Source organism: Ambystoma mexicanum, chromosome 6p, assembly GCF_040938575.1.
Source record: "Ambystoma mexicanum isolate Mex_15411 chromosome 6p, UKY_AmexF1_1, whole genome shotgun sequence".
Taxonomy (NCBI): Eukaryota; Metazoa; Chordata; class Amphibia; order Caudata; family Ambystomatidae; genus Ambystoma; species Ambystoma mexicanum.
The window spans coordinates 493,465,498-493,490,032 of record NC_090935.1 but is presented as its reverse complement, the minus strand read 5'-3'; the positions used below and the strand labels follow the sequence as shown (position 1 = coordinate 493,490,032).

Sequence of the window (24,535 nt, the reverse complement as noted above, 5' to 3'; positions counted from 1 at the left end):
GAGGGTGGGTTCATAGGCTGTTGCTCAATGGTCACCCTCATGTAAATGTTAGGGGAAAAAGATTGTCACTCATCTATCATCTAAGTCCAGGCGCCAAATCGCTTCTGCAGGAGAGTGCATTTTTTGCTTTTCCTGCTTTTTCTGCAATATCAGAAGGCCGACTCCTTCTCCACCTGAAGTGGCTATCTCTGGGTTCCAAAACGCACTGTTCTGATTTGCAGCCAAAGGGGACTGCCATTGACTGTCCTTTGCTTTCTTGGTGCTTCTTACAATAGTTGAAGGCTGGCTCCTCCTCTCAAGTCTAATGCGTCATTTGGACCACAAAACATGCTGTATTGTAGACAAAAGGAACGGCTGATGACTACCCCATGCTTACTCTGCGCGCTTTGCACTTCCTACAATATTTGAAGACTTACTGCTGATTCCCCTGGGTCCCAAAATAAAGTTTTTCTGCCAAGGGAGACAGCCAATGACTACCGTTTCCACATAATGTTGTAAAATTCTTGCCCTCTTTATCAAATAACTCACACACTGATGATAATTATGATATTTGACCTTCCATAATTGTGTCTTGACTGGCCAGCCTTGATGTTTGAATGGAGAAATAGTTTTGTCTCATTTTAGGGATTCAGCAAAATATTCTATAACCAGAATGAAGATTAAGATCCACAGTGAACAACCTGTTGTGCTCCACATTCAATACTCAGGTATATTACTGTTCACTATCACTTGTGTCACTGGTTTATCATATATGGCTTCAAAACGTTTTCATCCATTTTCGCTAGAATGCAAATTTTGGCAAATGTAGTGGCGATATCTAACAAATTCTGGCAAAAGCCTTTTTGGAATTGTATGGGAAGAAGTCTGAGGGTTCTTCTTCTTTTTTTCTGGACTATCTAGTGCTATTACCCGAGTGTGTCTATTTGCAATCAAACCTAGCTTATCTGCATTTCAGAGGTCACTTAATATATCTATATCTAATTTACAGAAATGACGATGAAACACTCTATGGAGAAACCATCATCACATTTTATAGAAAGCATTTGCATCAATTATGAACTGGAAGTAAGAAATACTATAACATTATAGAGAAGCATAATATCAAACCATATACAATGATACGCAGGAATCATACTCAAATTAATTTACCCTATATTATCAGTATTGTGAAACAATTAAAGCTAAGAGACAACTTCAGGGACATTTTTATCGCACATGTGTAATGCAGTGTCATGGCCTTCTTCGCGTCTCCCCGCACACATGTAAGTCACTACTGCCTGAATTTACTTGACCTAGCGGGAAAACAGGCATAGAGTGAGTGTGCTTTAGGCAATATTGAGTGAATGGATTGTACTTATTTGTATCAGCAAACAGGTAGGTAGTTTAAATTGAATGTCATGTGAACACATTTTTAAATCAATCCATAGAGGTTTATTCATGCTTTTGCATACACTTGTTTTTCTCTTTATAAGTCATGTGCTGTGAATGAATTAATGTGATCAATATTTGTATATTATGTACTAATGTCTTTCTTGTAATTACATGCAAGCGCAGTGAAGTTATATTAGGGTCTTACAATGTTTCCTTCCTATATAAATCATCTAATTGAATTAAATAGATATTTTTGCGGTTATACCAATGAAGATTACACAGGCTTACAGCTCAGGGAGTCTTGATTCTACTAAAGACACAGAGGCAAGCATTATGCTTAACTTCTTAATCTTTACTCTTCAGCAGTTTCAAAACTTAAAACGTTTCCATTTACAAAAACATTAAGGACCTACACATCCCCATCGTCCATTTCAGTCATGTAGTTCCTTCCACTGATGGCCTTCCTCCTGGACCATATATATCACTTCCTGTCTATGTCCCTTCTTCTTCTTTTGATGCTCTGATGTAACGTACCGTCCATGGAACAAATGTCCCTTGTGGGAACTGAGACAACCGCCAATGAAACTTGACCCATGGTCCGACCTTCATGCAACTATTACATAGACAAAGGCGGCAAGCCACATGTGTATCCTGTCGATTCATCGATCTCCATCCCTCAGCTATTCTTCTGTTCTTCTCCTGCATGCATGCCAGAAAAAACAGCATTAGGTGTGGGAACATGCACCAAAATCCACACATCTGCAAATGTCACAATAATCAAACTGGCAACACAGCATTGCATGTACAAGGCGGGAATAATGCACACCTTTTGTCTTTAATAGAATCAAGACCCCCTGCGCTATAAACCTGGGCAATAATTATTCAGTCAAAAGCTACAATCTACTGATTCTGCCACTGAAGCTACTAACTCAAAGTAGAATGACTTAAATGAAGAATTGCTCGACCAATCCTGCAGACTGGCTCCTGATATGAAAGCTTTGGAAGCGATAGCGCATCTCACTGAGTGAGCTCCATACTTGGACATATCTACTCCTGCCAGCGCCATAGCCTTGTGCACCATCTATTTATGGTAGCCACTGCTACCGCTTTAAAAGGTTTCCTGCACGCTAGCAGTAGCTATATCTCACCTACTGGTCTCATGGTGTCTGTCCTGAGCTTGTATGTCTTAATGCAGGAGGCCACACAAAGCTGAGGCTGTCCATGCAAGTAAGGATAAGAGATTGTAGATCAGTTAGCCTTAGTTCTTTTGGCAATTGTAAAGGTCACACCCTCAGGACAGTAAAGCTTTCTATCTACCGTCAGTCTGAAAATTTCCTACATGAACCTATAAACAGTAGCTTAGCTAGTTTGCCAGACAGTTGCATCACTGACAACGATCTGTTTGATTGCCAACTAACGAAGAATCGTACCACTACGTCAACGTCCCAGAGATATGCATATCTCAGGACCCGTGGCACGCAAAATCTTACTCCCATGGTCAACCTCACTACTGCTGGGTGATCGCCTACTGTCTTGCTTTCAATGAGAGCATGCCCAGGCGAGATTGCTGACCTGTAGATTCCTAGCCTCCTGAAAGCTTTACCAGCAATGGCCAGGGAAGCTAGGAAGTTCAGTACATACACTGCAGGGGCAGAAACAGGATGACGACCTTGTCCATGACACCAGTCCACCCACTTGCTCCACACAGTGTTATAGCTCCTGAGGGTGGATGGAGCCCATGATTGTTTAATAAGATGGGCAGCTTGGCCCAAAATACCTGGCGTGTTTCATCTTTTCCCTACACCCTGCAGGCCAACACCTGCAGAGTCCCCATCACTCTCAAAGGATAAACTTCCCAGTCGGATCCGGGAGAAGGTCCTGGTCCTGAGGGAGAGGTCCTGGTCCTGAGGGAGAGTGCTTGGGAAATCTGAGGAAAGTTCCATCAGAACTGGAATTCAAGCTTGCGACTTCCAGGCTGGAGCTACAACAATTCACTCCGCTCCTTCCCTGCATATCTTTGCCAATACTCTGCTCAACATTATGAATGGTGGAAATGTGTACTGGAGGGCTCCCTGCCATTTGTGAAGGCAGGCATCTCTACCCAGAGTGTCTGGATCTAACCTCCAACTGAAAAATATGGGAGTCTGTGTGTTCAGCCTGGAGGCGAACAGATTGATGTTCATGGGACCCCAAACCTTCTCTAACATCAGGTAAGCCCCCTGTGAAGCTTCCAGTTGCAGGCGTCTGACAGGTACCTGGAGTTCCAGTCTGCTACCACGTTCGGCACCCCTGGCAGGTACTCCACTTTGACTGATATTCTGTTCTGTAAACAGTGGTGCCAGAAGTATTTTGCTAACTCTGCCAAACACTTGGATCTTGTGCTGCCTAGATAATGTATGTATCGTACTGCTGTCGCATTGTCCATCTTCAGGAGAATGCAGTAGTCCACTTCGTCTTTTGCCAGTGCTTTGATCGTGAAATACGCAGCTAATAGTTCTAAACAGTTGATATGAAGGTCTAGTTCTTCTGCGGCCACTTTCCTCACGTCTCTAGGGTTTTACACCTGGCATCCCAGCCTGTTCTCTTGGCATCTGATTCTATGATTAATTTTGGCATGTCTCCAAAAATTGCACAACCATTCCATGCTTCCATGTTCTGGAGCCACCACTCTAGTTCCGTCCTCCCTTCCTCAGTGGCGGCTGGTGACATTTTTAAGAGGTGGAGCGCAAATATTTGTCTCCAATATGACGTAGCGACTGAGCGCAGTGAGAGAGCCTAAACCAGCTCTGGAATAAGGGGTAAAATGGTGCATTTTACAGCACACTTTTTGAGAAAATTGGTAAAAAGTCAAACAGATTGCAATTGGTTTTGTTTGGTAACTCATGAAAAAAATCCAATAGATGCAAATCACCAACGTGCACAGGATTTTCATGAAGCCTTTGCCGACAATATGTGCAACTATAAAAAGATATTCACGCTGGCTGTACCCATTGTATGCCAGTATTCCCATATAAGAACATGCTCATGTTTGCTTTGTGCATAATGCCAATAATGATACTATAAGGCAATATGTCGACACTGGTTTGGCCAATTTATGCCAGTACCCTCACAACATATTCCCATTGGCTTTACCAAAATGTATGCTGCAGTGCAAAAACATTCAAACTGCACCAAAATGCCAGTCTAGCTGAGTTTCCCCAATCATGTTTGTCAAACCAATCAATATTAAACCAATATTGCAACTGCAAAAAAAGAATGCTTCCAATGTAGTATAACATATTTCATTAGGAAAATATGAGAAATCAAAATGCTAGACAACATTTTAGCCCAGGTCCATCTGTACACATACATTTACTCTGGACACCTACCGGCAGTCTATTCCATTTTAAGAAGTGCAAAGGCACTGGTCTGGCTTGGTGAATACATTTTTCCATGCGCTTCCACACAAGCATCACCATTCGAGGCAGAACAATTTTGAAGCGAACATTCTTTCTGTAAGGAAAGAATATATTAAGCATTAGTTGTCTCTAGTCTACATGTTGTTCACATTAACCGGAAAGAACAGGACACAGATGATAAACGATGCAGACAATTACTAACGTAAGCATTTCATTGTCAGCATCATACATTTTTAGGCAATTGAAATCGTGAAGTGGGGTTAGTACTTTCATGTCAGGGGAGTGACTGGAAGGGTAGAGAGAGGACAAGACACTGCTCATTGTCACAGCAGTCCTTAAGTGGGTGCTTTCAGACTTAATGGAGAGAGTAAACACTTGTAACATTCTAGCTGCACTATAATAGTCTCAATAAAATGGGTAAAGAAGTTAGATGCCCCCCACAAAAATAAGTGTGCCCCTCCCCATCCCACCGTCTCTGAAATGAACACCTCTCCCAGCATTAGCAGGGCTAGCCAGCCCTCAAAATGTAGGTTTCATTGTGCCCCTGCCTTCCAGTGCTCAAACGTTTGTGTGAAAGTTTGAAAACTGGGCAGCAGCGCAGCTCTCAGGAACCTGACAGGACCCTGGGAGAGCCCTCTAGTGATTATTAATAATTAGCTATGTCTGTAAAAAAGAAATATAAAATGGAAATGGCTTTTTAAAATTAGTTTGCAGGCACTGGCTCGCAGGCTAATTCACAAAGTCACACTTTTGTGAATTAGCCTGCAAGACTGAGTGTGCCTAACAAACTAATTAGAAAAGGCCCTTACTAGCCAGCCACCACTGACCTTCCTGGTCTAGGGGAATCAACTGGTGATATTTCAGACCCAGTTATAGGTGTTTGATCTTCAAACTCTGGAGGGTTCTGTAATGCAAAGGACCTGGAAATATGTCCTCGATGCAGGGCTGTTACAAGGTGTGGTGAGGCCCGGGGCAAAATATATGGTGAGGCCCCCTTATGATTATTTGCACTGGGCCAGCGGCGGCACCGCCGCAAACAGGAGACACAAAAAATATCCCCTTGAGTTTTTGTGTGGAGGAACCAAAATATGGTTTGTTCCTACAACTGCGAATCAACTACAGCAAAGTTAGGTTTCTCTACAGAAGAAAGGTTTATGCCAGACTAACCTTTGTATCATATGCATAAATATGTATAGGCTGGCATGCCGACGTGTGGTGCAAGGCGCCAGCATTAAGGACGGTCCAGCCACTGTATGCGCATTACAACACACATCATAAAAAGTGACATGTATAGTGGAGACTGGTGAGGGAGCCCAAACCAAACAAGGGGTGCTTGAGAGGGGTTCTCACTCCCGTGAAAATGTTAGAGACATTGGGTTAACATGGTGCATTTTACATCACGTTCTTTAAAGAATTGGATAGAAAGCCATACAGTTTGCAATTGATGTTGTATGGTAGCACATGGAAAAGCCAATAGTTGCAAGTCACCAACCATGCACAGGAACATTTTCAAATGCATTTCATGCTGTCTTTGCCCAAAACATGTGCCAGTATAAAAATATGTTAATGCTTGCCGTTCCCATGCATGTCCATGCAGGCTGCATCAATATATGCCAGTATTACCCTATAAGGACTCCCACAATGAATATCCAGGCTGGCTGCACACCAGCAGTGTTATTACTGGCTAGACTGGCCTACATTCAATGTGGTCCAGATTAGCCATGTATTAACATTTAAATTTGCTCTACCCTTGATGCATGGTCCTGTGCATCAGGGGTAAAGTAAAACAAGCATTTGCAATGGCAACAGTTCGGGCTTTCGTGTAGGCATGGGAAAGGTACCCACTATCCCCGCTGACCTACGCAGTGATAGCGATGTATTCTTGAGACACGCCCTGATCTCCTTTTTTCATATCTCTTATTTTGTTCACTGGAAGTATCAGTGTTGCTGGTGTCTATTATAAACCCGAGGAAATCTGTCCTATTGCTGGATCTCAAGGCTGATTCAACTGACTGATAAGGAATACAAGAGAAGTCAGCAGGTAGCTTACCCAGAGAGTCTGTACTACCTCCCTGTTTTCCGCCAGATCAGAATCCTGGTAAATGATCATCCTGATCCCTCTCTCTCTGATGGCTGTTGTCATAGGTCTCATATCTTTGGTAAAAGGTCATGGCGCCATAGAGAGTCTGAATTGCAGAGTCTTGACATGCCAAATCTGCTCTTCCCACCTAAATCCTAGGAAAGGCTGGTCTTTCCTCGCTATCAGTGTGGTCAGATACGCGTATTTCAGGTCTATTCGGGTAAGCCAATCCCCCTTTCTGATATCCCTGAGGAGATGTATGCCCCGTGCCTGTGGACAATCCACCCATTGAGTTCTTTTAGATTGATTACAGGGCTCACTTTGCTTTTCATGTGGACCAGGATAAATCAAATTGCTGACAAATCTTGGGGCACGCTCTTTGCTTCGCTCTATGGCTCCCTTTGCGCCAAATTGGTACAACTCGTTTTCTAATAGTTGTGCCTCTTCCTGAGAGATCTGTAAGCAGTTGAGGGTTTTTCTTGTGTGGGAATACTTGTAAATTCTAATTGGAAACCTGCTGCTGCCTGTAATAGCCATGCATCGCCGGATAGCTTGTACCACTTGCTTATAAACAGTCTCGTCCTTCCTCCTACTAGGAGACAGGACAGCGCAATGGGTCTCACCTGGTTGCAATACCAGGAATCTGACATATCCACACCTTCTAAAGCAAGAGGTGGACCAGTGGATCAGGATGACACGAATAATTCATTAATTACAAAATTTAATCGATAAACATATCACAAATCATTGTATGTATTGCTTAAAACAATAACTCACTCCAACAGCATATCTTTCATATTTCTGGCATCCATACTCAATCCCACACTAACTCATTCACACATTTCTACATAAAACCAATTTGGCATATTATACATTGTGTATTCATATCCTAATACTACACGGAAATTTCCATAGGTTGTAACAGTTGTCTATGACTCAGTCCTTATTATCAGGTGTCGTATCTCATCTGGTTTTTATTTTGCCAGATTGTTCATATAATTGTCGACACGTGTTTCGGTCCAGATATAACAGAAATGACTGTCTCTCTTCTTTTAAGACCTTCTTCAGGACGTAGGGCAAGAAATAGTTGATCTGCCCTTTTAGGAATCGCATAAGCCAATCTTAAATCTAAAAAAAGTACAAGAAAACCCATCAGGATCTCGTGTCATCCATATTTCTTATTAGCGGTGACTATTGTTATCTGTAACCACATAAAGACCTACTCACCCCTTCGTTTCAACTCTAGGGATAGCAAGTAGGTAGTTATGATGTGTTTCAAGGCGCGACGAGGCAGGGAGGGGGAACAAGGGGAAGACAGACAACGATCCTACTAGGCCAGGTGTCATTTAGATCGCGCAAGTGCAGGGGTAGAGGGGAGGGAAAAGTGCAAGGGGAAGGGGAGGGGGGAAGTGCAGCACAGGGTAAGTAGAATAAAAAATAAATAATAGGGCCAGCTGGTGGCAAGTGCAAGGTAAGTGCAGACAAGTGCTGGGGAGGGGGGCTGTAGGGATACAGAGACAGTCCCGCAGTGCAGGGGTTGCCAGGGAGGCACTGCAAGTGGAGAGTGGCTGGGCCAAGGACCGAAGTCGGAGAGAGTGGCCCAGTTGCAGATTCAGTGCAGTTTCAGTGAAGAATTTAGCAGGGGAGAGGGAGAGAGAAAGCAGATGCAAAGAGGAAGGTTTTGAGGTGATTCCGGAACCGGAGATGGTTCTCCTCAAGTTTCAGGGAGGCAGGAAGGCTGTTCCATAGGGAGGCCCCTGCCGCGGAGAGAGATCTACCCCCAGCTCGTTGCTTCGAGAAGCGGTTGACCCTGAGGGAGTTGGAGACGGATGAGTGAAGGGCTCGGGAAGGAAGATGTTTAGGAAGAGAGAGTTGAAGGTATTTAGGCCCCAGCCCCCAGAAGGCCTTGTGGACAATGCAGAGGGTTTTGAACTTAATCCTCGCAGCCACTGGGAGCCAGTGTAGAGATTTCAGTCCTGGAGAGATACGGTCCCTGGGCTTGAGGCCAAGGACAAGTCTCGCAGTCCTGTTCTGGATGAGTTGCAGAGGGCGGAGAGTGGAGCCAGGCAGATTACAATAGAGGCTGTTACAGTAGTCCAGCTTCGAGAGAACCAGGACTCGGGAGACAGTGAGCTTCTGGGGGAAGGAGGGGAAGGGAAGAATACCTCTGAGGAGGTGCAGCTGGTAGTGTGACTTCTTAGAGACGTCAGGTATATGAGGAGAGAAGGAGAGTGTGGAGTCGAAGATGACCCCGAGGTTTTTTGCCTTGCAGGTAGGAGCAGGAAGAGGGCCAAGAGAGGCTGGTCAGAGAGCTGCAGGGAAGGAGGGAGTGGGTGTGCCGATGAGTAGAATCTCAGTCTTACTGGCATTAAGGCAGAGGTCATTGGCGGCACACCATTCCTGGATAGCAGACAGACAGTCTGAGATGAGGGAAGGAGAGGAGGAGGCCGAGGGTAGCCTGAAAATGAGCTGGGTATCGTCCGCATAGCACTGAAAGTTGAGGCAGAGAGCGGCGATGCGGTGGGCAAGGAGTGCCAGATACTGGTTGAAAAGCCAGGGAGAGAGATTAGATCCCTGGGGGACACCACAGGTAGAGAAAAAGATGTCAGAGAGGAAGGACCCCAGTTGGACGTGGGAGGGTCGATTGGAAAGGAAAGAGGTCAGCCACGCCAGAGCCTGACCAGTGATACCCAGGTTATCACGGAGACGGTTGAGCCGGATGGCATGGTTGACAGTGTCAAAGGCAGAAGAGAGATCGACCAGAATGAGAACACACGGAGTGTTGGAGTCGAGGTTCGAGAGCAGGTCCTCACGGATGTTCAGGAGAGCAGTTTCCATGCTTCTGGCAGCTCTGAAGCCAGATTGATGGTCATGAAGACTACCAACAGATTCAGCATGAAGGTTAAGCTGGGAGATGGCCAGTTTCTCCAGGAGCTTTCCCAGGAAGGGAGTGATGGAGATTGGGCGATAGTTAGTAGGGCAAGAGGGGTCGGAAGAGGGTTTCTTAAGAAGAGGGTGCACAAGGGAGTGCTTAAGGGGGATGGGAAGACTCCAGAGGCGAAGGAGTGGTTGCAAAAGTCAGCCAGGGCAGGAGCCAGGGAGTCAATGTGGTCCTTAATAGTTTTTGAGGAACAGGGGTGAACCTGTTTAGACAAGACTTTCATAGATCGAACTTGTCTGGAAACCTCGTCAGCAGAGAAAAGGAGAAAGGCAGAGAAGGAGGGAGGAGGGGTGGCTGCAGAAGGGCCGGAGGAAGAGCCGGGAAGAGAGGGAGGGAGGTGATAGGAGGAGAGTGAGGACAGGATGTCCTGAGTTTTAGAGATGAAGTGAGAGGCCAGTTCAGTGCAGAGGGCCTGGGAGGGGACAGGAGAGGTAGAGACTGCAGCAGGGTTTGCAAGCTCCTTGCAGATTTTAAAGAGTTCGGCCGAATTGTTAGATGCCGCAGAGATGCGGGCTTGGATAAGGGCTCTCTTCTTGGTGAGAACGGAGAGACGGTATTGCCTTTGGAGCAGGCGGCAGGCCAGTTTGTCAGAGGATGAACATGAAGCACGCCATTTCCTCTCTGCCACCCTGCACGTGCGTTTTAGGGTGACGAGATCCGAGTCATACCAGGAGTTACATTTGGCTTTGGGCTTCAGGCGGATTCTCATGACAGGGGCAAGGATATCAAGAGTATCAGATATAGCAGAGTGGAGCGTGGAGAGGGCTGTGTCAGGGTGGGAGTCAGCCGAAGGGGGAGGCGAGAAGGTGGCAGCGAAAGCCTCAACTGACACGCGCTTCATGGGTCGGATGACCGAGAAGGTGGGTGGCAGTGATGAGGGTGGCTTTGCCTGTGGGGTAGGGAGGGTGAGGTGGGAGGATAGGAGAAAGTGATCACTCCAGGAGAGAGGAGTGGAGAGAGAGACGGAGAGGGGAAGGTCAGAAGAGATCAGAGCATCAAGAGTGTGCCCTGGAGAATGAGTAGGCCCAGACGGGAGAATAGAGAGTGAGAGAGAGTCGCGGAGGTCACGAAAGAGTCCAGAGGGGGGACAGGAGGCATCCAGATGGATGTTGAAGTCACCAAGAAAGAGGAGTTGAGTGGTTGAGGACAGGAGTGAGGAGGAGAGGTCAGCCTGCTCAGAGAGGAAGGAGGAAATTTGACCAGGTGGCCGATAGATAGTAGCCACGGTAAGGGAATGGCTAGGAGAGAGAGAGAGTCGGCAGACAAGACATTCAAAAGAGGAGTAGGTCTGCGTAGGAGTGACAGTGGCAGGAAGATAAGGGCCACACCCCCCCCTGAACGGTTGGGCCTGGGCACGGAGAGGATCTTGTAACCGTCAGGTAGGAGTGTGTCAAAGCTGGTGACAGAGCTGGCCGTGAACCATGTTTCAGTGAGACCGAGGACGTCAAGGTCCAGTTCCTCAAGAATGCCAGTGGAGGATTAAATCCTCCACTGGCATCTATAACCTTGTTAAGATCCTGTGAACCAACAGGGTAAAGTGTAAATAATCTGTTTTTACTTCAATAAGTCATCTTTGAACACAGCCTTTCATACACATTTGGTAAAAATTAGGTAAAAATTATGATATCAAACTTACAGTGTCCACTTATTTCTGCGGTGAAATATTTTCTTTAGATGTCCTCAGACATTAGCAAGCGACCTCTGACTCCACAACCTATTGAGACAGGACCATTCTGATATATCTATTCTATAAGGCATTTTAAAATTGGCAAATCTATTGAGCGTGAAATTGCAAAACGTGTAGACTCACCCACATACAGAGTGTTACAGTGTGGATGGAGCAAATGCTGGTAAATGTCCTCCAACCATTAGTAGAATGCACACACCATCAATGGTATTCGGATGTTCAATTTCCTACAGAAAACGTAAAAAGATTCTGATCTATCTTTTCTTTGAGGAAATTTAGGCTTGGCAAATCTATTAAATATGCAGGTATACTGCATGTAGACTCACCCATATACAGAGTGTTACTATGTTGACGGCACAAGTGCCGGTTAATGTCTTCTAGCCTTAGTCGAATACACACCCCATCAATGGTATTGGAATGTCGGAATACCTACAGACACAAAGATTTTCTTTACTCATAAATTCGACCTCCTCATTATTCTATTCACCATATAGCTTATTTCGAGTGAACAATGTGTTGCGTTGTTTATAAACCTTAAATATACACTCACCAACCCCGGGCTTGTTTGTTAGTATGTGTCGCGCAAATTTAGTAGAGGACATCTATGGCGGTTCATTTCTGGCATTGGGAAAAATGCAATGTGGCGAGCCACAATATATTCATTATGTATAAGTTACTGATACATAATATCCAAATATTAAACGGTCCGTGTGCCAAGGCTTGTTTAGTAATGTTATTCTTGTCTCCAAGTATATAGTGTCCACACAGCCCATGCTCATAACATTCTATTAAATGCAGGAATTAAGCGCTGAAAATGCATCTTTCAAATAACTCACCAATATTTTCTGAGAAATCATGTTGCAGTGCAATGTCAGGCCGATCACCAACACGCTATTTCTTTCATGCATTGACACAAACAAGGGACTCTTCATATTCACATCAAGTCTGTGATAAACACAGAAAGTGGACTCAATGGCCCTCATTACGACCCTGGCGGAAAGTGACTGACCGGACCGCCACAGCGTAAATAGCGTTTCCGCCATTGCACGAAGGAGCAAATTGCGGCCCATTCCGACCCATCTCGCACGAGCACCACGGCATGGCGGAAGTGCAAAGTCCGCGATGGCGGAAATGACCCCAAAACGGCCCACACCGCCGCCGTACGGCGCCCTAGGTGCAATACCGCCACCCATCACAGCGGGCACCGCAGAGTGCGCCTACCGGAAAGTACGGTGACCGGAAATATACGGAAACGGAAGTTAAAACATGGTCCCGGAACGGGAAACATCCCGCCGTGCACCTATAAAACCACCAAAACCACACAACCACTAAAAACACTACCCCGAGACACACCCCAACCCGTCATCCACCCTAGCGAAACCAAGAAAAATGGGAAAAGTAGCGAAGAAAGCGTGCGACCGCAAGCGGCAGGTCCACTTCTCCTGTGAGGAACTCACCGTGATAACAGAGACCCTCCAGGAGAATGCTGCCGTCGTCTTCTCCACGCAAATGACCAGGACGGCACTTGCGAACAAGAAGGCCATATGGGCTCTGGTGGCACAGCGGGTAAGCGCGGTGGGGACCGCACCCCGCAACCCACAGCAATGCAGAAAGCGGTGGGACGACCTGCGGATACGCGTCCGCAGCATACTCTCTGCCAACCGCAACATTGCCACAGCCACCGGGGGAGGTCCTGAATCACCCATCAAGTTGACCCCCTGGGAAGAAATCTGTGCCTCCACCATCGGAATGGAGAGCATAGAGGGAGTCGGAGGGATGGAGAAAGGAGTGCAGACATCAGAAGAATCAGGTAGGTGGCCCAGATAAAACAATGCTAAATCCACAATGTCCAATCATGTGAAGTACCATGTGTCCACATAGTGCAACAGAAACACATGTCCAGGAGAACGTCCACACACATCGCCCTGATAGTGCACCTTAAAACCACAATAAATACATAAATAATTAAAAACCCCTAAAACACCCACCACACGTCCAGCAGGCACACCCTAACTGCAGGCTGCCAAACAACTGCACCCTCACCCCACACACAAATAAAAGCACCTCCAAGGCACCGACCCAAATCACCCTCATGTACCACCCCAATGCATGTGATACAATGCCATTCCAATACCCACAGACCCATTAATAACCCTCGCCCTCCTTTACTCCACCACAGGCTCCGATCCAAACGACGAGCATCAGGACACCCCTACCAGCACACCTGCAAAGAGGGCCAAGACCAACGGCCAAAGACCCTCCACCTCAGCTGCACGCATCAAGACACGGCAGCAGCACAAATCAGGTGGCAGCACAGAGGGGGGAACATCAACAGGCACCCCAGCAGCCAGCATGCCCACAACACCACCACCACAGGTCCCCCCAACGGATGCCACAGAAGGCACTGCCTCTGGTGGCAGCAGCACCATAGGTGACACCCCATTGATGGCAGCATGCTCCGACACAGAAGACGGGGATGTCGAAGTCAGATCCATCCATGACCTGTCCCATTCCCCCTGTCTGTCCCATCCCGTACAACATGAGGATACCACGCAGGGGCACCCACAAGACGACGACTGGCCATCCCCCCCAAGCCCTGTGGCAAGGCAACATGAGGTCAACAGCCCCTCTGTGACACCCCCGCAAATGGCCATGGCCCAGCAGAGGCAACAGTCCCTCGACCAGTTAATCGTGCAACAGCAGCAACTGGCCACGCTCCTCAAGGACCATGCCGATGAATGTGGGCGCACTAAGTCAGACATAGAAACATCAACTGAGACACTCAGGGCAGAAATGGAGAGAAGTACAGAGACACTAAGGGCACAAATGGAGAGTAGCACCGAGAGCCTGAGAGTCCAAATGGAGAGAAGCACCGAGAGCCTGAGGGGGGAACTGCATGCGACGTCCAAAGACGTATGTGCCGAACTTGCCGCAGTGCGCCGTGTGCTCACTGAGCTCTCACAAACCCTTAGGGACATGCATGGACGTGAGCAGGCAGAGACGTCATCCGTTGCAAGTTCCGTCCAGGGCAGCCCCCAACGTAGATCTGGGAGGAACCTGCGCTCCACAGGCAGGGGTGCCCCTGATACCCGCAGAGGGGGCTTGCAATAGCGACAGCCCACTGACAATGAGCTTCTTTGGACACTGGTGTTCGGGGGGGAGGTAGGAGGGTGGAGGGGGTGTGTTGGGCTCACTTGGGTGGCGGGTCGATAGGGTGTTCAACATGATATCACATATGCCATAAACAGTGCACGATCAACCAATGAGATGTGTGGACAATGATCTTTGTGTACTAGGCCATCATAGGCGTACAGTCCATATTGTGCATGTACCAGACACACACAGTGCCACGAGTCCCGTGTCCATGTATCAGCCACCAGGCGTGAGTGCTAGAAGCATGCATCAATGAGATGCTGACGAATGTCACGGCCCTCCGGTGCCTCGCAGACTCCTTGAGGTGCTGCCACATCCCCACCCTCATCATGACCATCATCAGGTGCTTGCAGTTCAGCGTCAGGGGGCATGGGCACATTTCTACGTACGCACATGTTGTGGAGCATGACACATGCCATGACTATCTTTGCAACCTTCTCATGGCGGTACAGGAGTGCCCCGCCAGACCTGCTGAGGCAGCGGAAACGAGTCTTCAGTAGGCCGAATGCCTGTTCAATGACTACACGGGTACGTGAGTGGGCATGGTTGTAGTCCTCCTCATGCTGGTCCCGTGGGTTCCGGACTGGTGTGAGGAGCCATCTCTTCAGTGGATACCCAGCATCACCTGTATGTGGACGATAAACGTATGATGTGGAATGCCATTGCTACGTACGCACCCCCCCCCCCTTCCTGGCAGTTCATTGCCGCATCACATACCCCACATCATCATGCATGAAATGAGACTCACCGAGTAGCCAGGATCTGTTCCCTGCGTGTCGCTCCATGTAGCGTGGTATAGTAGAGTTCCTCAAGACCATAGAATCATGGGTTGATCCAGGGAATCTGGCACAACAATGTGTAATGATCCTGTTGGAGTCACACACCATTTGTACATTCAGGGAATGAAATTGTTTTCGGTTGCGGTACTGGGCCTCCATGGCATGTGGAACGACCAATTCCACATGGGTGCAGTCGATGGCACCAATGCAACCCGGTATGCCGGCAAGTGCATGGAATCCCACTTTTGTGTTGGTAATTTCCTGCTCCGAGCGTGGTAGAGAGATGTAGTCGTCTGCGTGCTGCAGGAGGGCATCGAGCACTTGCAATAGTGTCCGTGAGAACAGTGGCTGTGAAATGCCATGCAACTGTCCGACTGTGTGCTGGTAGGTGCCTGTGGCCAGGAAGTGGAGTACAGACACCACCTTCAGTAGGGGTGGGATGGCGGTTGGGCTATCTATCATGCTGACAAGGTCAGCCTGTGTCATGTCCACGATGGCGGCTATGGTGTCCCGGTCCAAACGGTAGAGGGTGTGGATCTGCTCATCAGTGAGGTTGAACGGATGTGCTCGGAGGCGTGGGATTGCGGGCTGCCTGCGTGGTGGTAGTGGCTGTGCTGGCGGCCCTTGCTGGCCCTGCCTTGCCCTCCTCCTCCTCCTGCGTCTCCTCCGTGCGGCCGGTTGTAGTTGGTGTTCGTCTTCTTCTTGGAGTTGGAGTACTTGCAGTGCTATCAGGTCCCCCAGGGCCAACATCGCGAGTCCTGCCGGTAGCATTTCGGAGTGGGTGTGGTTGTGGGAGGAGACTGGGTGTGCAATTTATGTGTTTTCAGGCTGTATGGCCTCCACCTGTGGTGATTCATTCCACCTGTGCAAGCTGCTCTCCCCTTTGGCCGAGCACGTCCCGCACACAACGCTGCAATTCGAGGAATGGCATCTTGCTCTTGCATTCATGTATTTGTACCCGATGGCCGTGTAACATTTGTTGATATGTACATTCGGCTATGGTCCCATTGTTTCACATACAATCTTTGCAGTCGCGAACAGACTTGTGATGGGTCAGTGGGACGTAGTACTCGAGTAACGGTGGGCCCTCATGCATCACTGTACCGAGTTGCAACGACGGGCGGGGCGTCCCATTCGTGGGTGAAGGCAGTTGCCATTTTCACACACAGCCGCACTCGATGGATTAATTTGTGATTTCAAACGGCCACAGATGCCTTTTCGATGTGATGTTGCAAATGAGGAATTCGAAGGCCGGCGCTTTCGGTTTTCAGCTAGCGCCGGGGAGATGCCCACAGGTCTGACTGCAAATATAACGTTCTTTTGTTCGATGTCCTTGAGACAGGGGCCATGGCGAGGAAGCAATGATTGATATGAATAGTTTTGGATGCGCAATAGTGACGTGGGCGATGAGGCCGGACGTTCCCAAATACATGTAACTTCACAACACTGGAATTACGGGCTGGGGCACTGTGGATTTTGCAGGCTGCATAACGCACAGACTCAATGGAAAGTTCGAATGTTTTGTGAGTAAATATTCAGGCGTTTTTATAACAGGATGAGGGAATGATGAATGGATGCATGGGCAGGTGATTTGATACAGGGTTTGCCATGTACAGGGCTTGTTGGAATCTATCCGCCTCCCCTGCGCTATGTGATGCAGGGCTGCCATAGTGGGACCATCGTCTATCTGGCCTTGTTGAGCCCTCCCTGTCTCGACGCGCCTTCAGACACTTGTGTCCATGCACGTTAACATTCCCATCTGATGGAATCTGTTCTGACAGACGCATGCACAGGTACACTCGTTTGTGATGGTGTTTACACCTCGATATAGATAGTTATGAGTCGCAAGTGGTTTCGGGGTGGTGATGATCCTTTCGAGTGGGCTAGCATGCATATGACTGTGGATTTAGTGTGATCATTGAAGTGAGTTGTTCGAATGTAGTTCTGATGGCCATTCTGTTCTTTTTCTTTTCTTTTGGTTGACAGGTATCTCCTCCCCTTTTGCCACTGCCATCTGTATGCCACTCCTGCAGATGGCGTTTACTCCCGACACCTGCTGCTTCGTGTTAATCAGTGGAGCAGCATTACGATCTTATGGGACGATCGCCAATGGGCCACATGCCCTTACGCAGTACTAGTGGCTCGGAGCAACATTTCGGCCTTTCAGCTGGACTAGTGCCTCCCCATTGGGACGGCCCTGCGGGTCTGTGCGCTTCCATGTTGCCTTTTCGTACGTGAATGTGGCTCTGTGTACCATGATGGAACAGGGCGTCACACAAGTAGTAGCTGGTCATTCCTTGCGGATGCAGCCCACAATGGTGATATGTGTTTTGGAGTTCATGGACTAATGGCTGTATGGGCTTGGTGATTTAGTTGTGCATTAAATTTCTATTCTGATATGGGCCGTGTAGCGTTCTTCTTTGCGAGTGATGTGGCATATTCCTATTTGGGGAGCGATGTATTGTGAGGAGATCTGCATTGGGTTCCAGCTTCGGAGTTTAGTCGCGTGGTACTGTGCTGGGCGCGTTTGCCTACGGAGCCCAGTGAGGTCAGGGATGGGGGCTGCCAATGTGACTGTTTGAATGTTGTCATGCTCAGGGGCGGGGGAATGGGTTTTGTGTAACAGATGCCGGTCAGCCAGGTGGACTGGTGGAATGTTGTGATTTTCGGAATATTGCTGATCACAGGTGCCTGTGTTTGCGTGCGTTTCGGGGGGGGGACTGTGGTCATGTCCATTGGAATGGCTTCTGTATTCGTGCCATCTGTGCCCTGCAGCTCCCATTGGCCCCTCTTGTGTTTCTTTTGTTCGTTGGCATGCATGGGTGACTTGTACATTTCACTGGTTGCATTGTGACTTCATTGCACCTACGGGGAGTTGTACTTTGTGGGCAGGGAGCGGTGTACAGGCACTCAGTGGGGCCGTTTACGGTTGATTCGCGATGCCGTACTTCTCACCATGGCGGATTGGTGCTTTCCGCCATGCTTGATGGCGTTAGGTACATGTCCGCTAGGGTCGGAATTCGCGTACCCTTGCGCCATGGTGGTATTTACGGTTTGGCATGGCGCGCGTGCGCGTACTTGGTGCAGTTAGCGTTGGCGTTCACTACGGTGTCGCTAATGGCTTCGTACTTTGCGGTGACGGGTCATAGTCGCACCGAGCGGTATTCGATGGCGGTATTGCATTTCCGCCATCGTTTTTCGGATTCCGCCAGGGTCGTAATGAGGGCCTATATGTCTATTCGTGTCAGGTATATAATGGACACGAAAAATAGACTTGTACTTCTCTCAGACATTACACAGGACTCATTTTCTACCTGAGAATAGGGTCAGAGACACACCACTACCATGATGTCTTATGAAATAGACAAAAAACTCACAAAAAACTCTAATTCCATTCTTATCGAGTCCGTGATAGACATGAAAGATGGACTATATATTATTTCGTTTCGGGTCCGTGAAGGGCACAAAAGGTGGACATAATTCACTTTTACTTGTGTCGGACCTTACACGGCCCTTCCAATACCATTGATGGGGTGTGTATTTGACTAAGGCTGGAAGACATTAACCAGCACTTGTGCCGTCAACATAGTAACACTCTGTATGTGGGTGAGTCTACATGCAGTATACCTGCACATATAATAGATTTGCCAAGCCTAAAATTCCTCAAAGAAAAGATAGATCAGAATTGTTTTACATTTTCTGTAGGAAATTGAACATACGAATATCATTGATGGTGTGTGCATTCTACAAATGGCTGAAGGACATTTACCAGAATTTGCTCCGTCCACACTGTAACACTCATTATGTGGGTGAGTCTACACATAGTGCAAATGCACGCTCAATAGATTTGCCAATTTTAAAATGCCTTATAGAAAAGATTTATCCGAATGGTCCTGTCTCTATAGGTTTTGGAGTCAGAGGTTGCTTGCTAATGTCTGAGGACATCTAAAGAAAATATTTCACAGCAGAAGTAAGTGGACACTGTAAGTTTGATATCATAATTTTTACGTAATTTTTCCCAAATGTGTACGAAAGGTTGTGTTGAAAGATGACATATTCAAGTAAAAACAGAGTATTTACACTTTACCCTGTTGCTTCACAGGATCTTAACAAGGTTATAGATGCCAGTGGAGGATTTAATCCAACTGCCTACTTGCTATCCCTAGAGTTGAAATGAGGGGGTAAGTAGGTCTTTATGTGGTTACTGATAAGAATTACACATGTCACAACATTAGTCACCGCTAATAAGAAATATGGATGACACGAGATCCTGATGGGTTTTCTTGTATGTTTTTTTAGATTTAAGATTGGCTTATGCGATTCCTAAAAGGGCAGATCAACTATATATTGCCCTAAGTCCTGAAGAAGGTCTTAAAAGAAGAGAGACAGTCATTTCTGTTATATGTGGACCGAAACATGTGTCGATGAATATATGAACAATCTGGCAAAATAAAAACCAGATGAGATACGACACCTGATAATAAGGACTGGGTCATAAACAACTGTTACAACCTATGGACATTTCTGTGTAGTATTAGGATATGAATACACAATGTATAATATGTTTAAAATGCCAAATTGATTTTATGTAGAAATGTGTGAATGCGTTAGTTTGGGATTGAGTATGGATGCCTGAAATATGAAAGATATGCTGTTGGAGTGAGTTAATTATTTTAAGCAATAAATACAATGATTTGTGATATGTTTATCGATTAAAATGTGTGATTAATGAATTATTCGTGTCATCCTGATCCACTGGTCCACCTCTTGCTTTAGTTTTGTGTATATTACCTGAAGGACCAGGGATTCTAGTACAGGTACACCCCTTTATTTATAATATTTCCACACCGTCTACATCCTCTGGTATTTCTACCTCTTGCTAGAACAAAATGAATCCTGCTAGCACGATTCCCAGCGTTGGGTTATGGCTCCTTCTATGTGAGGTGAGCCAACTGGCCAATCGACCCCTGTAGTGACCCGTCGCAGAATAAACTCTATTTGGACAGATCTTCTTTATGGAGGATTGGGCCTTGGTGTACGTGCAGACGAATTTACATCTCCTTGGCGAATCCTTTGCCAAATAGGGGACTCTGAAAGGCTTCTCCCGCCTCATAAAATGCTAGATCTCCTAGCTTAGTGTCAATCTTGAGCAGCAAACTCCTCCTTCAGAGGATAGGGCACAGTTTGCATTCCCCAAGAGGCAGATATCTCTCTGCGTGAGCTGCCTAGAATATCCAGGTCGACTGGTTCTGCGGTGTCTCTGGCACTCTCAGCCAGATCCCTGATCTTGGCTGTCGGGCCTGCTAAATCTAAGAGCTTCTCCTGACAGCTTTTCCATGATCTGTCCATCCCCTTAGCCAAGACTTTTGAAGCTTTGGTGATGAATGTGATCATGCGGGGGTCTAGTTTGGGTGTTGCCACACCTTTCCTGATAGCTCTGGTTGGGGACATTCTGATTGCCTGCAGAGTCTTGTCTCCTTTTTAAGAGGCTTCCTATACCTCTGTTTCATGTACAGGGCTACCATAGGGGATGGCTGCCAGTCGGTGGATTTTGGGTGTCTGATAACTGTCCGAATCCAACATGTCGGTAATATCAGTCTCTGTTTCCTTGACATTATTTTCCTTTCTGGCTTTCTTTTGCCCCATAGAGTGTTCTGGCTCTGCCTTAGCGTCAGGCTTATCTTCCTGTGATGATATGTCGGTGTCCGCATCATCGTCTGTCGGACCCATATTATTGTACCCTGGAGAAGGGCGTAGGAGGCTTGGCACAGCTGACTTCAGGAGGAATGCATCTCACAATTTTCTGAAAGCTTTAGCACCCTCTGGGGCTCTCTTACACCCCTGTTACTGTGAACTGTATGAGTAGAAGAGGGTTTCCTCTTCCGGGTCTGAGTGCCCCGATGCTTGTCCAGCTCTTTTTGGGTGATTATAGCAGACGTACCTTGTGCTTTTCCCCTCTGCATAGGAATGGTGTTGCCCCCAAATAGGGTCTCCAGAATATCCAACCTCTCTCGAAGGGGTGCACCCCTTAGGGCACAGCCTGTATTAGCGAATCCCCAACACCTTTTTAAAACTGAGCGTCAGGTCGCTTTCTGCTTCCCATTAGTGCCGACCTGGTTCTCCTCACTCCACACATAGTCCTCCATTTGTTCAGTCAAATGGATCCGTCACTGTTTTACTGCCCTTTATTCAAGCAGATGCTAGTGCAGGGTATTGATCTGTGCCAGTGCCTGAACTAGTAGACTGTGTTTGCACGTCTGCTAAATCTGCAATGCAATGGGGATAGAACTGCACTGTGTGGCTGAGATTGTAATGTTGGAGCTTTACTGAGGTCTCAGGGACATGCTCCATTAGTATCCTTGTTCGCTCGCTTGGTCGCAAGATACAGACTAATGTTGCTTGCATCTGAACGCTAGGTCTTTAAGGGCTCTGGTTACTGTATTTGTACAGAGCTGTCAAGTACCCGCTCTGTCTCATTGGTATGGAAAGTGTGCACGCTATCTACGCGAGTAGATACATTACTCGCGCGCACGCTGAAGCGCGTATGTCAGTCTCTGGCGTTCGCAGCCTCTTCCCATGGTGAACAAAGAAGAGTCTCCCGTTATATCAACGTGCTCGCCTTGGGAGCAAGACGACATGAAGCAACACAGGTTCAATCCCCGGGTCCGCGCTTAGAAACCTCTGGGTATTTAAGCGTGTTATAAATACGCAACTAAGACAAACAACTACGCAGCTAAAAACAAAGAATTCCTGTAACAGCGCCTCGATGCCCGCGGGCTGTGTGAGCGCTTTAAAATTCAAATAAATAAAAAATATATATATATATATACAAGAGGGCAAGCAGACCCCTGAAGTGCACTGAGTAGCGCACAGGCCCTGCTCGTGATCTCTGACTGCCATGCCTCATTGCAGCACTGACTGCATACAGAATTAATTATATCATGGAACACAATGTAATCACTGTGCACTGTCCACACCCACTATCTCATTCCTTATTATATATCAGCTGATAACACAATTGTAACCAAAACAATGTTAAACAATGAGCGTGATATGCTCTTCAGCTTAGAGTGTACTTATCTTGTTGAAGAGCACAAAAAGAAGAGGAATGGACCTAGACAGGAAATGAGATACAAGGTCCAGGAGGAAGAAAATCAGTGAAAGGGATGATGGGGATTTGTAATTACTTAATGTTTTTTTTAAAAAAAATTCTAAATGAAAGGTTTTAAGTTTTGAAACTGCTGAAGAGTAAAGATTAAGAAGTTAAGCATCATGCTCGCCTGTGGTCTTGATAAAGAATCTGCGTGACACTTGTTAACGTTTCTCCAGAACACTGGTGTGCATATGAATCTTTATTTGATTTGACAAATGCACAAATGATGTTATGCCACCGGATGGGAGCCACATTCTGTTGTGTGAAGGTTCTTTGCTTCATTTTAAGGTTTATTTGAAGCCAGTGATTTTGCAAGCACCGTGACGAGAATGCAGGTCCTGGGTGTAATGCTTAGAGTAGAGAAGGGGTAGGAGCCGAATGTGACATGTGGCACATGCCACAGTGTGCCACAGCATGCCACCAATCTCTGGACTGGCTGATGTAAAATGTACAGTTTAAGGGATTTCAAACACATTCAACAAGTGAAAAATACACTCTCAATCATTGTGGGATTGTTTTATAGTAAAACACTTTCAACAAATGCATAGTTTAAGCACTTATCATGCCCCAGCATGTCACCAATCTCGGGACTAGCTGATGTCAAATTTACTGTTTAAATGACTTCAAAGACATTAAATAAGTGAATATAAAGCCTCACAACCATTGTGAGATGTTATAAATCACATTTTTTAAAAAAAAGAAAATAATTAAATTCTGATAGCTCTTTTGAGCACACAACCTCATGGACTGTAGTTGGAAGTTCTACCTTTGCACCAATGCTTTAGATGGGAAATTTCTGGTGCTAGTTCTTATGACCTAATCAGACAGCAAGGCCTGCAAGTCCCTATTCAGTGTCAATTCTAACATGGCATGCCACCTGGATATTTCTTTATATCTGCTTCAAATCCGTTTTTTTCATTGCTTCAACATTACTTCAGTCATCTCACCTCTTAGGCTCTTGTCTTATATTTCATAACTTACAGCAATTGAATGGTTGAAAGCACTTGGAACTCGAGCATGCCACAGCATGTCACTGCTTTCAGGACTAGCTAATGGCAAATGTATTGTTTAAATGACTTCAAAGACATTAAACCTCACAACCATTGTGAGATGTTATAAATCAAATTTAAAAAAAAGAAATTAATAACATTTCAATAACTCTCTTGAGCTCACAACCTCATGCACTGTAGTCGGAAGTTCTAGCTTTGCACCAATGCTTTAGGTGGGACATTTCTGGTGCTAGTTCTTATGACCTAATCAGACAGCAAGGCCTGCAAGTCCCTTTTCAGTGTCAATTCTAACGTGGCATGCCACCTGGATATTTCTTCAAATCCGTTTTTTCATTGCTTCAAAATTACTTCAGGCATCTCACCTCTTAGGCTCTTGCCTTATATTTCATAACTTTCAGCAATTGAATGGTTGAAAGCACGCCACCAATCTCTGGACTAGCTGATGTAAAATGTGCTATTTAAATGACTTCAAAGACATTAAACAAGTGAAGAAATAGCCTCACAACCATTGTGAGATGTTATAAATCAAATTTAATAATAAAAAGCCTGTGCGTCACCTTGCAGCTGCTAGCATTCTGTCTCCTGTGCATTACACAATATGGCCTGGGTAGAAGTAGAATCCTCTGACAGCAAATAAAGCAGAGAAGGGCCTTCAAACATTCTGCAGGACCCCTGTGAGGCCAAGAGCCTGCAAGAAACAATGGCAGGAGGAACATAAGGCCAGTGGCAATCCACTGTCCGAATTATGCAAAGGACACACAAAATAGTGGCATGCTAAGGGAAAACAAATGGTTGAGAGCTATGCATACCCTTTAGCCCACAGGAAGCCCAAGAGGGCACTGAATGGGATTCCAGCAGCACTGAGAGTTCTCACCTATCTGTGAGCTTGGCCACTCCTCAGGAAGGAGAACCGTGCAAAAGGCACAATAAGAGCGTTTAGAAAAGCAGAGATAGTTCCCTGGT

At 46.6% G+C, this 24,535-nt stretch overlaps 1 long non-coding RNA gene across 1 annotated transcript in view; it reads right to left on the bottom strand.

Moving 5' to 3' along the window:
• Positions 1–1,702: 1,702 nt before the first annotated feature.
• LOC138510940 (uncharacterized) overlaps positions 1,703–24,535 on the bottom strand; it is a 42,012-nt gene continuing 19,179 nt past the window's right edge. Inside the window, exons 2-3 of the long non-coding RNA XR_011280483.1 lie at positions 4,740–4,863; positions 1,703–2,070 (exon numbers count right to left, since the gene is read on the bottom strand). This is a non-coding gene — a long non-coding RNA (uncharacterized lncRNA). The remainder of the gene's footprint in view (positions 2,071–4,739; positions 4,864–24,535) is intronic.